Here is a 16082-nt window from a genome sequence, read left to right as displayed (position 1 = left end):
ATATAAATTAAACCTCAATGAAGCTGTTATAAAAATTAGTTAGGAAAACTTATGTCCACACAAAGACCTGCATACGGATGTTTATAGCAGCTTTATTCATAATTGCCAAAACATGGAAGCAACCAAGATGCCCTTTAGTGAGTGAATGGATATTGCAGTACATCCAGACAATGGAATATTATTCAGCGCTAAAAAGAAGTGAGCTATCAAGCCATGGAAAGACATGAAGGAAACTTAAATGCATATTACTAAGTGGAAGAAGCCAATCTGAGAAGGCTACATACTGTATGAGTCCAATAATCTGATTTTCTGGAAAAGGTTAAATTATGCAGACAGTAAAAAGATCAGTGGTTGCCAGGGGTTGGGGGGAATGGAGGGAGGGATGAGTAAGTAGTGCACAGAGGATTATTAGGGCAGTGAAACTATTCTGTATGATACCAGAACAGTAGATACACATCATTACATATTTGTCAAAACCCATAGAATGTACAACACCAAGAGTCAACCCTCCTATAAACTATGGACTTCGGGTGATCATGATGTTTCCACATGGGATCATCCATTGTAACAAGTGTACCACACCCTGGGGGATGTTGATGGTGGGAGTGGAGGTGGTGAATGTCAGAGACCAGGGTGCATATGGGAACACTCTGTATGTTTCTACTCAGTTTTGATGTGAACCTAAAACTGGTCTTAAAAAATAAGGCCTATTTTTTAAAAAATCACTTAAAATTAAAAAAAATCACTTAACAGTCTGATCACATACACACATGATAACTCAAACATTTTAATCATGTGCTTAGAGTCTTTGTAAAGACTTTTTATATAGTTTCACGTTATAGTATTTTAGCCTGTTTTTCTTCACTTAGCAATATAATATACACATTTTTCTATGTCAATAAAGGTTTTATTACACTTTAAAATATCTGCATGGAAATCCATTATGTAGATGAGCTATAATTTATTTAAACATTCCACATTTTTAGACATCCTTTTAATTTGTGTTAGTGTAAAGAACACAGTGGTAAACATCACATGCTCCTGGAATAAATTCTTAATGATAATAAATAGTGAATATTTGTTGAGTGCTTATAAGGGCCAGTGAATGATCAAATGCTGTACAATTTGTCTCGATTAACAGATGCTCAGAAAAACTTAGGAAGCAGTTACTATAATTGACCCCATTTTACAGATGAAGTGACTGAGGTTTGGAAATATTAAATGACTTGCCCAAGGTTAAACAGCTAGTAAATGACGAAGGCTGCAATCAAACTTAGGTTCACCTGATTCTAGAACTTTGAGCTATTAATTGTTTCTGACTCCTAAACACATGGAATTAGTTTCTGTAACTTTTCATTCTCTTGATACCTTTTGTCAAATAGCCCTCCAGAAAATTCACAATAATTTATAGTCCCTACCAAAAATGCAGGAAAGTACTAATGACTCTCACCAACACTGGTTTTATAGTTCTACGTAAACTTTGTGCTAATTTGATAGTCAAAAAATGATTTCCTGGTACTGTTTCAATTTGTAATTTTTTTTTTAAGGGGCAGAATTGTCATCTCTGAGGATGTAGACATGTTTTCTTTTTTGTTCTTTTTCTTTTTTAATTGAAGTATAGTTGATTTACAATGTGTTAGTTTCAGGTATACAGTAAAGTGATTCAGTTATATATATATATGCATATATTTATATAAATAAATATATAAATATATATATATATATATATATATATATATTTCAGATTCTTTTCCCTTATAAGTTATTACAAAATATTGAGTATAGTTCCCTGTGCTATACAGTAGGTCCTTGCTGGTTATATATTTTATATATAGTAGTGTGTATATGTCAATCCCAAACTCCTAGTTTATCCCTCCCCATTCTTTCCCCTTGGGTAACCATAAGTTTGTTTTCTATGTCTGTGGGTCTATTCCTGTTTTGTAAATAAGTTCATTTGTATCTTTCTTTTTTTTTTTTTTTAAGATTCCACATATAAGAGATATCATATGATATTTGTCTTTGTCTGGCTTACTTCACTCAGCATGATAATCTCTAGGTTCATCCATGTTGTTGCAAATGGTATTATTTCATTCTTTTTTATGGCTGAGTAATATTCCATTGTATAAACATACCACATCTTCTTTATCCATTCATCTGTTGATGGACATTTAGGTTGCTTCTATGTCTTGGCTATTGTACATAGTGCTGCAGTGAACATCAGGGTGCATGTATCTTTTCGAATTATAGTTTTCTCCATGTATACGCCCAGGAGCAGGAATGCTGGATCATATGGTAACTCTATTTTTAGTTTTTTAAGGAACTTCCGTACTGTTCTCCATAGTGGTTGTACCAGTTTACTTACCAACCAAGATATAGAAGGGTTCCTTTTTCCCCACACCCTCTCCATCATTTATTGTTTGTAGACTTTTTGATGATGGTCATTCTGACCGGCATGAGGTGATACCTCATTGTAGCTTTGATTTGCATTTCTCTAAAACTTAGTGATGTTGAGTATTTTTTTCACATTCCTGTTGGCCATCTGTATGTCTTCTTTGGAGAAATGTCTATTTAGATCTTCTGCTCATTTGCAATTTGTAATTTTTAAGTTACTTGAGAGATTGTATATTTTTATGTTTATTGGCTGTATTCATTTATTTTCTCAAGGATCAGCTTTGTACCTGCTTTTTTTCTCTTCCATTGGGCTTTTTTCTTATTATTTGTTTAGCAATAGCCTTGTTGTTATATAATTTTCAAATATTTTCACACTGCATGCTTTTGCATTGTAACTTGACAATTTCCATTATTTTTCTTATTGACTTTTATTTTTAGACTTTAAAAGTGTTCCCTTACCAACTCCTCTAGACACGAGTACAGTAGCAATGAAGTTCCACAATGAGCAAGCTGACAACAGCTAGTCAGGGAGCCAGCTCCTGAAATGGTTTAAAACCAGTCTCTGCTCTAATTTTCTCTCCAATCAAATCCAGAATAAATATCCATATTCTTTGCTTTCTGCCTGGAAAAGTCAGAATACACATCAGATGTAGGAGGCCGGTATCAAAAGCGCAATTTGGAGCTGACATTTGGTCCATAAGACAGCAAAAATTACAGCAAATTCCTCCATACTTTTGCTAATTGACGAAAAATTTTAAGATATAATTCACATACCATGAAATTCATCACTTAAAAGTATAAAATTTAATGGTTTCTGTTATATTCACAAGGTTGTACAACAATCACTACTACTTAATTTCAGAATATTTTCATCACCCCCAAAATGACACTCCATACCCATTAAGCAGTCAATCCCCATTTCCCCTCCCGCCAGCCCTGGGATCCAATAATATACTTTCTGTCTCTATGGATTTGCCCATTTCCTATAAATGGAATCCTACAACATGTAGTCTCTGTCTAGTTTCTTTGACTTTGCATGTTTTTTTTTTTTTAATGATTTTTTTTTTTCTTTTGTCTGTGTTGGGTCTTCATTTCTGTGCACGGGCTTTCTCTAGTTGTGAGCAGGGGCTACTCTTTGCTGTGGTACGTGGGCTTCTCATTGTGGTGGCTTCTCTCGTTGCTGAGCACCCGGCTCTAGGGGCACAGGCTTTAGCAGTTGTGGCACACGGGCTCAGTAGTTGTGGCTCGTGGGCTCTAGAGCGCAGGCTCAGTAGTTGTGGCTCACGGGCTTAGTTGGTCCACGGCATGTGGGATCTTCCCAGACCAGGGCTCGAACCCGTGTCCCCTGCATTGGCAGGCGGATTCTTAACCACTGCACCACCAGGGAAGCCCTAGCATGTTTTTAAGTTTCATCCATGCCGTAGTTTGAGTCAGTGCTTTTCTTTTTGTGGCCAAATAATATTCCATTGTATGGAATTTTGTTCCTCTGTTTGATGTTGATGGACATTTGGTTGTTTCCACTTTTTGGCTATTATGAATAATGCTGCTATAAAAATTCATTGCTACAAATTTTCATGTGGAGGTAAGTTTTCATTTCCCTTGGGTATATATCCAGGAAAATGGCTGTATCATATGGTAACAATGTTTAACATTTTGGAAAACTGCTAAACTTTTCCGTAGAGTCTACACTATTTTTCATTCCCACCAGCAATGTGTGAGGGTTCCAATTTCTCCACATCCCTGCCAACCCTTGTTATTTTAAAATGTATTTATTTTTATTATGGCCATCCTAGTGGGAGAGACTTTCACACTGGGTGAACTTTGAGTCTGTTAAAATAAAGACAAGCTTTCTGAGTGTGGGTCTTCCAGGGAACTACTAGACAGGTCAAATGATGATCGTTCTTTGTGAATGACGTTTTGAAAGAATTCCAGCTTTGTTCTGCTCCATCCAGTACCGGGAATGCAGACGGTTATTTTTCAAGGCTACTGCTGAGCTGGAAAATGAGGGATGGGACTAGAGCAAGTTAAAAAATAGAAATTATATTTTTATGCAAAATTGCCTGATTTTTAAAACACCTTTTGATGGCCCCAATTGAAAACACTTGTGGGTCAAAATCAACTGCAGGCCCCCGTTAGGAGCCTTGGACACAGAGAGAGGTGGCTTGGCGGAATGGAACGGTTTTCAATTGTTTTAAAGTAGTAGAAAATTTTTGTCAGATAGCATTTTATTCAGAAGCAAGGGTGATATGGAAAATATTTCACAACCCAAAGGCCTAGCACCGGCCCATCAGAACAGAAACAACTTTAGCTGTGCCAGGTGTTGCCCTTTGAATGGCCGGATTGTGGGGAGACGGAAGGGTGTCCAGGAGAGGGGCCCTCCCGCAGCAGCCCGCAGAGAAGAAAGGATGAAAGCGGAGCTTCCTTTCAAGGGGGGGTGGGGAAGGAGAACGTGTGCGCTGACCCCCGCGGTGCCCCAGACCCTGTGTAATCCGGACTCCCTCTGATCCCACACCCTGCGCCCACACTCCTGTGCTGCGGACCCCACTGCCCCTCCCCTGCTCCCCCTCATCCCTTGCTTCTCCCCTCCCCAGTTCGGTCCCCTCCCCACTCCGTGCTCCGGACCTCCCCCCCCCCCCACCGTGCGCCCCCCGGGTCCTGGTACCCGGACTCCGCTGTTCCTGGGCCCCCTGCACCCCTGCACCTTCCGCCCCTCCCGCAGCAGCCCTTAAAGTAGCTCGGGGAACCCTGAGCTCCGCAGAGGAGTTTAAAACTTCCTGCTACAGGATGAAGAGCGTAGCCCACGCCAGGGCTTCCCAGACTTGATCCCTGGGGGTCCATTCTCTGAGCCCGCGGAGGCCTGCCCTCCCCACCCCACCCCCGGCGCCCTGGGGGCCTCGGTTCTCCGCTGGGTGGGCGGGGCTCGCGGGGTCTCTCCTCCACCCACCCCCGCAGGCACTGGGGGCGGCGGCGGCCACCCCTTCCCGAGGGCCAGCCTCACAGGCGGTTCCTCCTCTGAACGCAGACGGGTCGCGGGTCCTGGGCGGGGCTGGCTGAGGGCGGCGGTGGGGCTCGAATCTGCCGCCTTTGTTTCCTCAACCCCGCGGGACTGCGTCTGGAGGGAGGGTCTCCCCTGGGCCCCCAGCTTCCCCCAGTCTCCCTTCTGTAATGCCACCCTCCTTCGTGTGCTTTGTAGCCTAGCTTTGCTGGATGCCCACGTCTCACAGATGGGTCCTGAGTGGGTCCAGTCTCTCCGCAGGAGCGCTGGTTTTTCTTGGAATCCACCACATCTGGTCTCCCGTAAAAAAAGCATATTCGGGCTGTGATGTGTCCTGGCTCCTGATCCTTGAGATACGAAAGTTACTGAGGTTTTTGGTGAGGGGCTTCTGAGTTCTGCTTGAGCCTGGTTTTTACTGAGAATCAAGTCGGCACGCAACAGGCTCCCTGCCGTCTTGTCGTTCATGATTGGCACCAGCGCCCCTGGGATTGTTTCTCTGATCCTGGACGGGGATGGAAACGTCCCTTTACCGTCGGCCCCAAGGGCGTGGTGTTGGGTGTCAGCAAACTGGGTTCAATGCTCATCTTCACCAACTGTTGTGTGTTCTTAGGGGGTTCACTTGGCCTTCCTGGACCTCAGGCTCCTCAGTTATAAACCCGAGATAAGACTGTCCTCCTTATGGAATACTAGCCATAAAAAAGAATGAAATAATGCCATTTGCAGCAACACGGACTGAACCAGAGATGATCATACTAAGTGAAGTAAGTCAGAGAAAGACAAATGCCATATGATATCACTTATATGTGGAATCTAAAGTATGACACAAATGAACCTATCTGTGAAACAGAAACAGACTCACAGACATAGAGAACAGACTGGTGGTTGCCAAGGGAGAGGGGGAGGGCTGGAGTGGGAGGTTAGGGTTAGCAGATGCAAACTATTACATATAGCATGGATAAACAACAAGGTCCTACTGTATAGCACGGGGAACTATATTCAACATCCTGTGATTAAACCACAATGGGAAAGAATATAAAAAAATATATATGTGTAAGTGAATCACTTTGCTGTACAGCAGAAATTAAGACAACATTGTAAATCAACTATTCTTCAATTTAAAAAAATAAAGCATTAAAAAAAAAAAAAAAGACTCTCTCCTTGCAGTGAGGACTCAAACAGTGTGTGGAGAGGACCCAGCCCTCTTGCTGGCATCAAGCAGGCCAGCAACAGAAGTGAGTTTCTTTCTTTGCGTCTCTTGGCTTCCTGGGTTGAGCCAGCTGGTGTCCATGCCTTCTGGAGGGGCTGAAAGGAGAGGACGATTCTATGATGCTCTGCTGTCTGCCAGTCCCACCTGCTCTCTGGACAGGACCATGATCAAAGCGGCAAACATGGCCCCAGGGCTGCAGAAAGGCTGCAGGTGGAGCGAACAGCACGGTGGTTCAGTAGGGTCTGAAGCCAGACACCTTGGGTTTGAATCCTGCCTCCGCCACTTCCTGTGTTCCTTTGAACTTGCAGCTTCTATCTTAAGTCAGAGTCTTATCTATAAAAAGGAGTCGATTGTGAGAGTACCCAGCTCAGAAAAAGTACATGCAGAATGAATGACCTAAAGCACCCACCGTACGTGAGCAGAGAGTCCAGACGTGGGAAGGAGCACCGCATCAACACAAACTAGTGTTATGTGTTTTAACCTCACGGGACTGCCCTGAACATCCAATGAAATCATGGTATGTGGGCTCTTGGTGAGTTGTAAATGGTTTTTTGAAAATAAAAGCTTTTTGTCATTTGATCAAAACAGCAAAAAGGGAAAATGGCCCACTCTAGGATGAAACCCAGGGGTTGGGAGGCTGCCTTTGGGAGTCTAGACCAAGTTCGGGAACACACAGAGAGATTCTAATTCCTGGGTGGGCTACTGTGTCTGCACTGAGTTATAGCTTCAGCTTTTCAAACCCGGTCAGCAGCTTGCTAGGGGGTTTATCTTGTGGCTTAACTACGTAGTTGTAAGTAAAAGGACTTTTGCTAAGTAGAGGAAAGACGGCATCCAAATCAGTCATCTGTGTTAAAATGGCAGAGCTAACTAATACCATTTTAATTAGGAAATCATAGGAATTTAATTTGCAGTGGCAGTAGGGTGCCCTGCTCAGGGGGTGGGGTGGGGTAAACCCGGAGCTGCAAGTCACAGGGCTGCATCTGGATGAGTCATACCTCCATCACTAGCCAGATGTGTCACCTATAGGGCAGGTTATCTAACCTTCCCAAGTCTTGTGTTCCTACTCTGAAAAATGAGTATAGTCAAACCTATTTCCTCTATTAAAGATAATTAATGAGAACACAGTCCAGAAAGTATTAGGTCCTACACAAATACAAGGTTTCATCATCATCACATCAGAACTTTTCTCTCATCTCTCAGCCCAGGGGCCCAAGTTCATCAGAGAATGGAGATTTTTGTTTCTTTGTTCATTAATTTTTTACTGACCATCATTTAACGACAAGGATTCCAAGTAGCATGTAGAAACATACAGAGTCCAGTAGCATTCCAGTAAATACCACAGTGAGTTCCAGAAGGCTATTTCTTATAAGCAACGCAGTATAGTAAAAGTGATTCTTTGGGATTCTTCTTCTCACTTGGTTTGTTGAGTGAATGAATGAGTGAATGGAAGATAATGAATTGAGATTATCCCTTTAAGTAAGATTCCTTTGTACATGTACAGGGAGTACATACTTTTGCAATGTCATGATAACGTGTTAGATGATCTTTCCCTTACAAGCATAATCTAGTCACAGAGGATCGATTTTCTCTCCATCATCACTGACCATCAACTTTATGACAAAGAGGCTGACACTCCAAACTGACAGGAGTCAGGGTGCAGGATATGGTGTGATCAAAGATTTGGTGAAGCACTCCTCCAACGGCATTGAAATGATCCACTGGTAAAAACACAGATGCTATATTTCTGGACACTAAGGAACTGAGCAAAACCCTCCTTTTGGGGGAAATTTTGTGCCTGGCCTAGACAGAATAGGGATCAATTGCCGTGTTCGCAGTCTTTTGGGGCAACAGTGATGGAGGGGAATGAGAAGATACTGAGTGCTGTGTCCAGAGACAGGGCCCAGTCCATTGGATGCTCTATACATTGTGACTCAAGGTGATGTGGGCCCCATCGAATGTAACTCCTGATCTGCATTGCATGGTTGTCCTTAGCCATTGGAGAAACATCCAATGAAGAGTTTAAATAGAACTTTGGGGGAGGATTTGTTACGATGCGCGCTTGAAAAGACACTAGGAAAACTTATCCTACGTGAGGAAAAGAGTGCAGAGAAGTAGTTGCGATCTGAACACACCTGAAGAAACAGCACTGGGCTTGGTGAATAGCCCGGAGGTGGGCGAGTCTGCTATCCTAAAATGAACCTTGAAGAAAGGCCACTGGGGATCTGAGAACTCCTGCCCAGGGATAACTCTCTCCATTATGGACTGAATGTTTGTGTCCCCCCAAAATTCATATGTCGAAACCCTAACCCCCAATGTGATGATATTAGGAAGTGGGGTCTTTAGGAGGTGATTAGGTCATGAAGCTGGAGCCCTCGGGATGGGATTAGTGCCTTGTTAGTCAGGGTTCTCCACAGAAACAGAACCAATAGGATATATATAGTTATACAAGAGGAGATTTATTCTGGGAATCGGTTCACAAGGTTATGGAGGCCAAGAAGTTCCAGTCTGCTGTCTACAAGCTGGAGAATCAGGAAAGCTGAGGGTATAATTCAGTCCGAGGCTGAAGGCCTGAGAACTGGGGAGGCTGCTGGTTTTAAGCCCCTCAGGCCAACGGCCTGAGAACAAGGAGCTCTGATGTCCGAGGGCAGGAGAAGATGGACATCCCAGCTGGAGGAGAGAGAGAATTCACTCTCCTTTCACCTTTTTGTTCCATTCCGGCCCTCAACAGATTAGATGGCGCTGCCCATATTGGTGAGGGCGGATCTCTTTATTCTTCTTCTGAATCAAACACTAGCCTTTTCTGGAAACACCCTCACAGACACACCAAGAAATAATGTTTTACCAGCTATCTGGGCATCCTTTAGTCAACTTGATACATAAAATTAACCATCATGGCACCCTTATAAGAAGAGACAGGAGACAGGAGAAACAGGAGAGAGCTTTCTCTCTCTGCTTTCCGCCAGGTGAGGCTACAAAGAGAAGACAGCCGCCTGCAAGCCAGGAAGAGGCTCCCCATCAGACCAGATCTGCCAGCACCCTGGCCTTGGACTTCCAGCCTCCAGAACTGAGAAAGGTTTGTTGTTTAAGCCGCCCCTGTCTTTGGTAATTTGTTACAGCAGCGTGACTGGCTAAGACACTCCCTGAAGGGGCTCTCCTGCAGCCTGGCAGTCAAGGCCCTTGGGGGCAGGCAGGGCTCAAACAACTTTCCCAGACAATCTCCTTCCATCCGTCCCAGAGCCCAGCCTGCCTGGTGCTGGACGCGTGCTTGTTCACTCACACTGTCCCTCTGCCAGGGTTCACGTGTTCACACCGGCCCATCCTTCAAGGTCTGATGTCGGCTCTGTTACATGTCTACCTGATGTCTCCCTCCCTTTTTGTCTGTGCTAATGAAACCCTGATTTTATTCGGAGCCACTATGTTCCAGGTAGTTGATTATGCTTGGTGTAAGCCGGTGTTTTTCAAACTATGGACACAATCCATCACAAGATTATGAAATCAATTTAGTATACTGTGACCAGCATTTAAAAATTATAAACTGAAGAGTGAAGGTTAAGTATTGTTTGGTGAAAGTTTACTTTTCAGTTATATATGTGTGTGTACAGTGGTTTCAATGTGCCATGTATAGTTGACCCTTGAACAACACGGGTTTGAACTGAGTCCAACTATACGTGGATTTTTTTCAATAAATACTACTACAGTACTACACAATCCACGGTCGGCTGAATCCGAGGATGCGGCAGCATGGATTGGGAGGGCCCACTGTAAAGTTATACACGGATTTTGGATTTTCGACTGCAAGGAGGTCGGCACCCCTAACCCTCCTGTTGTTTAAGGGTCAGCTTTATTACCTATTATGGGTCTCCATCAGAAATTTCCAAAATCACTGGTCTAGGCCAATCAGGAGGTTCTCAAGTCCCCATCTCCCAGCCCCACTTGCAGCTAACACCAAAAAGAAAAATTAAAGATATAAATACACATGCCACTAAGATGAAAAATAACTAATAAATATTTTAAAAATATTTAATCACACTCTTAAAACTAGGTACCCTTTTTAAACATCTGTAAGGTTGGCAAGGACTAGATCAGGGCTGGTGGAAGTGCGGGGTTCTAGGATGCTCATATGTGCATCTAGAAGGTAATTTCATAACTACAACAAAAGTCGTTTGGAGACTTTGTCCAAGGAATTCCAGCCCTAGGAATTTATGCTAAGGAGAAAATCAAATGCCCAACAAAAAGGAATTGATTAAACAAATTATGATACGGCCGTAAATGGAATTCTAGGCAGCCATTAAAAATATTTTAAATCATTGACTTGGAAAAATGTCCACCACGTGTAAACGAAAGGAAGCATGTTATAAACCAGTATGTAGAGTCTCATGGAAATATATTTACATGTAGGAACCTATACCTGTGTATATATTATCAGAAACAGTTTGAAAGAAAGTGCAACAAATTAGATGGTAAAATTATAGATATTCCTCTCCACATCTCTACCTTTTTCTTAATAGTCTTCTGACTTTTCTATAACAAATGTCTATTACCTGAGGATTGACAAAAGCTTTTAAATTATGCGGTATTTACCATTGCTCAAGCCAGGAAGGCCGTCCCCACCCTCCTTTCTTAGCACGTGATCAGCGATGGGGGGCATGTTATGCCCACGTGTTTAGCAAGCATGTGCCCCACCCATGGTCAGGAGCCCTGCTCCGAGGTCCTGGCACCACACCCAAATTCTTGGAAAACCAAGGTCTTGGTCTCCCTGTTGGTACATGGACATCAGGACCCACCACACAGGAGTAAATGAGAAACCAAGTGCTAAGCACCACATAAATCCATGTTGTCATGCCTCACACTGTCTAGCTTCCTTAGGGAGAAAAAAAGGTGATTCAACAATAAGCAGTAGAACCAGACAATCCATTCCTAGTCCAAATTCTAAAAATAGCACTCAGCAAAGCCAACCTATGGAGAATTGGAATCATATGAGAGTCTGGAAAATGTGAACTGAAAAGAGGTCAGGAGGAATGGAAAATTTGTTAAATGCTCACAGTTTTGTTGGAAAACCACTTGATTTAAGAAAAAAGTCTTGTGCGTATTGGTAAAAGCTCTGGTGCAGGGCTGTCCTGGGGTCTGAGCACTGCACAGTTGTGAAGGACCAGTGCTCTGCCATTAGATGAACCAGCCTTTAAATCTTGGTCCTATTCTTCTCTAGCCGGATGACTGTTGAGAAAAGCCTCCTAGCCTCAGTTTCCACATCCATAAAATGGGGACTCTGCAGGCATATTGTACAGATTAGATGAAGTATGAATTAAAAGGGCCTTGTATGATGGTTTGCAGTAGATGTCTAATAAGTACTGCTCTAAAAATCATTATTCTTCTTATTACTACTACAGCTCTTGCTTCAAGCCAAAGCTAGATGACACTGGGGTACAGGAGAAAAGTAGCTTGCCCTGGGACAGAGGCTGGGTGCCTGTTAGAGCCCCTTCAAGGCTAAAATTCCATCTTTCTAGGACCTACATCATCTTTAAACATGTTCTCTTTGAAGGAGAAATGAATATCCATTACATTTGCAAGGGAAAGTCATATTCTTTCCTGCGGTGTTTTCTAATTAAAGATGGGTAGGATCTGAAACCGCATGGCTTTATGTCACCCCGCCACCTGCTTCTTTGTTTCCAGTTCTCAGCCCAGTCCGGACAATGAGGGAGCTGAGCCCAGTTTCCTGCCATTCAGCCTGGGGCTCTCAGGGTGCTTCCTTCCGTTGCCTGTTATGCAAATGTGATTTCCATCCTCAGCCGGTGACCGGCTCCCAGCCTGTCTGGGCAATCATTCCAGGGGTAACAGACCTGCAGGCTGCTCATCACTACATCATCCAGTGAGAAACAGAAAATCAGACAGAGATTGATTTTGCCTACGTGCAGTGTCAGTATTGAAAAAACACAAGGATGAAGTCTAAATCGAAACCTCTGTTAGGTGTCTCTATGGCCAGTGGAGGTTTAAAGGTTCCTGCAGAGGTGCTGCTTTTTCCTTCCGAGGTGGAGACAGAACCAAGTCAGCCTGGGGGGCTCCTGGCCCTGCCCCGACTCCAGGCCTCCGTCGCCTGGTTAATTCCATAAAAGCAGCCCCCCCCACTGGTGTCCCTGATTCCATGCTAGCTGCCCTACAACCCATTCTTCACACAGCAGGAAAAAGCAACATCCTAAAACTCCTTATCTGGTCCCCAAACCAGGAATATCCTGGCTCCTCCTGGTCCCTGGGCTGGACGCCCTGCCATAGCCCACCTCTTACTGCATTTCAAGCTGTATCCTGTCCTTAACCCCACATCCCTTCAGCCCTGCTGACTTCCTTCTGTGGGAAGAATACACCCTTCTCACTCTCATCTCAGCAATCTTGAACTTGCTGGTCTCTGCCTGAAAGAAGGTCCTTCTACCTCAGGCCACATCTTACATGTCACCTTTTAGAGGGCTTCCCTGACCATCCCCATCACATTATCTTGTTTCCTCTATGGCACCCATCACCCTCCGCACTACTCAGCTGTTCCCAAGGTTATGGTCTGGTTTCTGCACTGCAAAGTAAGCTTCCAAGTGAAGGACCCTGCTACCTCGTCTGCTGTGTCCCTAGTTCCCAGAACAGCAGGCTGCTTGCTCCCAGAGGGGACGAATCTCCCGCAAAGGGTTTTGGTGCCCAATTGCACAACTTAGTGGACTGTGTGTCCTTTCTCTCTTCCTCGACTTTGGTGATTAAAACTTTGGAGTGTCATGTGATATCTTGACCCAGTGCTCTATGATTTCTGCATGATTTATCTGAAAAGTTCTACTGCCAGAGGTTGGAGGTGGAGCCTTGAGGGTGCAGGAGGCGGAGCATTGAGGCTTGAACATCTGGAAGACACCGGTTCAGCCCTGCTCTGCCTCATCTAACTGCCCTGTCTTGAGCAAGCAACATCAGTGAAGTGTGGATTTTAAATAAAATGTAGGCATATGCTAGAGAACTTTGGCTCCCCAATTCTATTTTAGTCTCTTCGGTGTTTACCTTGGGAAGAGCAGCTGGAGTTGTTTCTGGCCCCATAATCTGAGGTCCAGATCCTAGACAGCGAGAGCTCTACGCCAGGGGTTCTGAAACTTGAACGTGCACGTGAATCACCTCGATCGTCGGGCAGCACTTCCAGAGCTTCGGATTCAACGTGGCTGGGCAGGGGCCAAGAATCTGCAGTTGTAACATCTTCCCAGGTGATGGGATGCTTCTGTGCCGGGACAGCGCTTTGAGGACCACTAGCCTAAGCTGTGAGGCATCAGGTAAGGATGGTCAGCACAACTTAGATTCGTACAGTGCTTTATCATTGACAAGCCGAGTTTTAGATGCATTATCTTATTTGCTCCTCCCAACAACCCTGAGAATATTATCAAGCCCAGTTTAAAAACGAGCAGACTGAGGTTTGCAGTGTCACACAGAGGAAGTCCCTGACTCAACACCACACAGCCAGCCAGCCCTCCCCGGACTTCCTAGAGGGGTAAACATTCTAGACATCCAGCGTCCACAAGGTCACCATGCCCTACACCCCTTAAGTCCTGTGACTCCGGCATGAATGACCACAGTCACCTCCTTAAGGGGTTTCCCTTCATTCATTCATTTCTGACTTGTCCTTCCTTTTTTTTTTATCCGTTTAATTCCTACTCTTTCTTCAAAGCAGCCTAAGTGCACATCCTCCACAATGACTCCCAGGTTTATTCATCCAATAAACATTTATTGGCTGCATCCATGTGCCAGGAACTGTACAAAATGCCAGGGCTACAGTGAACACGGTGAAACCCATCTGAATTAGATGTCCTGTCACAACCAGCACCTATGTTTACGGTAGCACTTACCTCAGTTAGTGGTCCCCTGTCAGGCTGCAGATAAACTCTGTGAACAGAGAGCACAGCTTATTTAGTTCTGTGCTGTGCACAGCGACTGACTGTGCCATGAATATTTTACATCAAGCCCGACAAGCTATTTATGCAGTTTTGTTGTATTTCACTTATCTGGTTAACCCTGACGTGATAGCTGTCTCTTTCCCGAGTATTTACATTTTTATGTAGACATATCTAAAATGAAATGAAAATAAGCTTGTTGAAAATAATTGCAGTTTTGAAAGTACCCACTTTGCAGGTGATTCACCCCTCAAGAGCTTAAACACTCTGTAATCCCTGATCTAATTCCCTCGAAAAGGTGCCAACTGTACTCTCAAAACCCTCACTTCATTTCCTCACCTGCCAAAAAGAAAGTTGTAAGTGAAAAGCAAAATACATCGCGCAGATACGTTCCCTTCTTTTTCATCACTTTAAATATCAAACGACTCCAAATACAACTTTACTATGCTGTGCCAAAACGTGCCTTTCGTTAACTTGCCAGTGTGTGTTGCTTTTCTTTTCTTACTCAAATTTACAACAGCAAGGCCAAGCATGCACTTGCTGAGCATTGCCTGTTACTAAGGAAACGCCTCAGATAACAGAAACTCCCTTGAACGCCAATTTCTTTTTTAACAACTTCCCCTCTCAACTGTACACATTCTTCCTTAATCAGATTAAACATAATCTAAACCATCCGAGGTGTCTCAGGCATATATGAATGCTGCATATCACACTGCCCCCTAACACAGGGATATTTTCAGCCATCACGTACACGGTACCATTTGCTTCAAACTGGTCCCAGATGATCATGATTTTGCTGCTCTTTTGACATATTAACTCCTTTTCTTTCCAATTCTCTGTGCTGTTAGGCTGTACTCATAATCTATACTTCCTGTACAATTTCCTGAGAGACAAGGGGCAAGGCACATCTGTTCTGTAGAGTATATGAACAAATAGGACTTTGCCACTTATAAACACACTTAATGTCGTGATGACCCAGGGTGTTGGAGTCTGACTGCTGAATAAGTGGGGCATAGTCGTTTTATCTTTTCCTCTACAAACAACAAATAGTAAATATCCAAAGAGTACTTTTAGAAGCACACGTTTTAGGGAGTTAGGTCTAACACCCACTCCTTTTATGTGAAGATCTCTAAATAGGCCCTTTCAGATCTCCAAGTGTTATGAATGTGGGCTGTAATCCAGACCCTCCAGATTCAGTGGCTTAGAACCAAGGCCACTTACATCTCTCTCATGTATAGTCTAAGCTGAGTGTCCCAGGTTGATGGGCAACTCCACTCCGCAGAGGCATTCAGGGAACTGGGTTCCTTCCCCGTTGAGACTCTGCCATCCAGTGAGCCCTGTGCATTTACCTGCATGGCTGGGGCGGGGCCACACCTTCTCTGGGTTCCAACTGGTGGGAAACGGAGAGGTGTAGGGGACCCGTGACGGTATGTACCCTTTGGTTTCCATCTCTTGGTGAGAATTAGTCACTTGGCCACATGTAACAGCAAGAGGGGCTTGGGAATGTAGTCCCCAGCGAGGCAGCTAGGTGCCCAGCCACAGCTCTATGCTTATGCCACAGAAGATGCTGGTGGACAACTAGCAGTATTTA

This window comes from Balaenoptera ricei, chromosome 5, assembly GCF_028023285.1.
Source record: "Balaenoptera ricei isolate mBalRic1 chromosome 5, mBalRic1.hap2, whole genome shotgun sequence".
Lineage (NCBI taxonomy): Eukaryota > Metazoa > Chordata > Mammalia > Artiodactyla > Balaenopteridae > Balaenoptera > Balaenoptera ricei.
Note: the sequence above shows the minus strand (reverse complement) of the source record.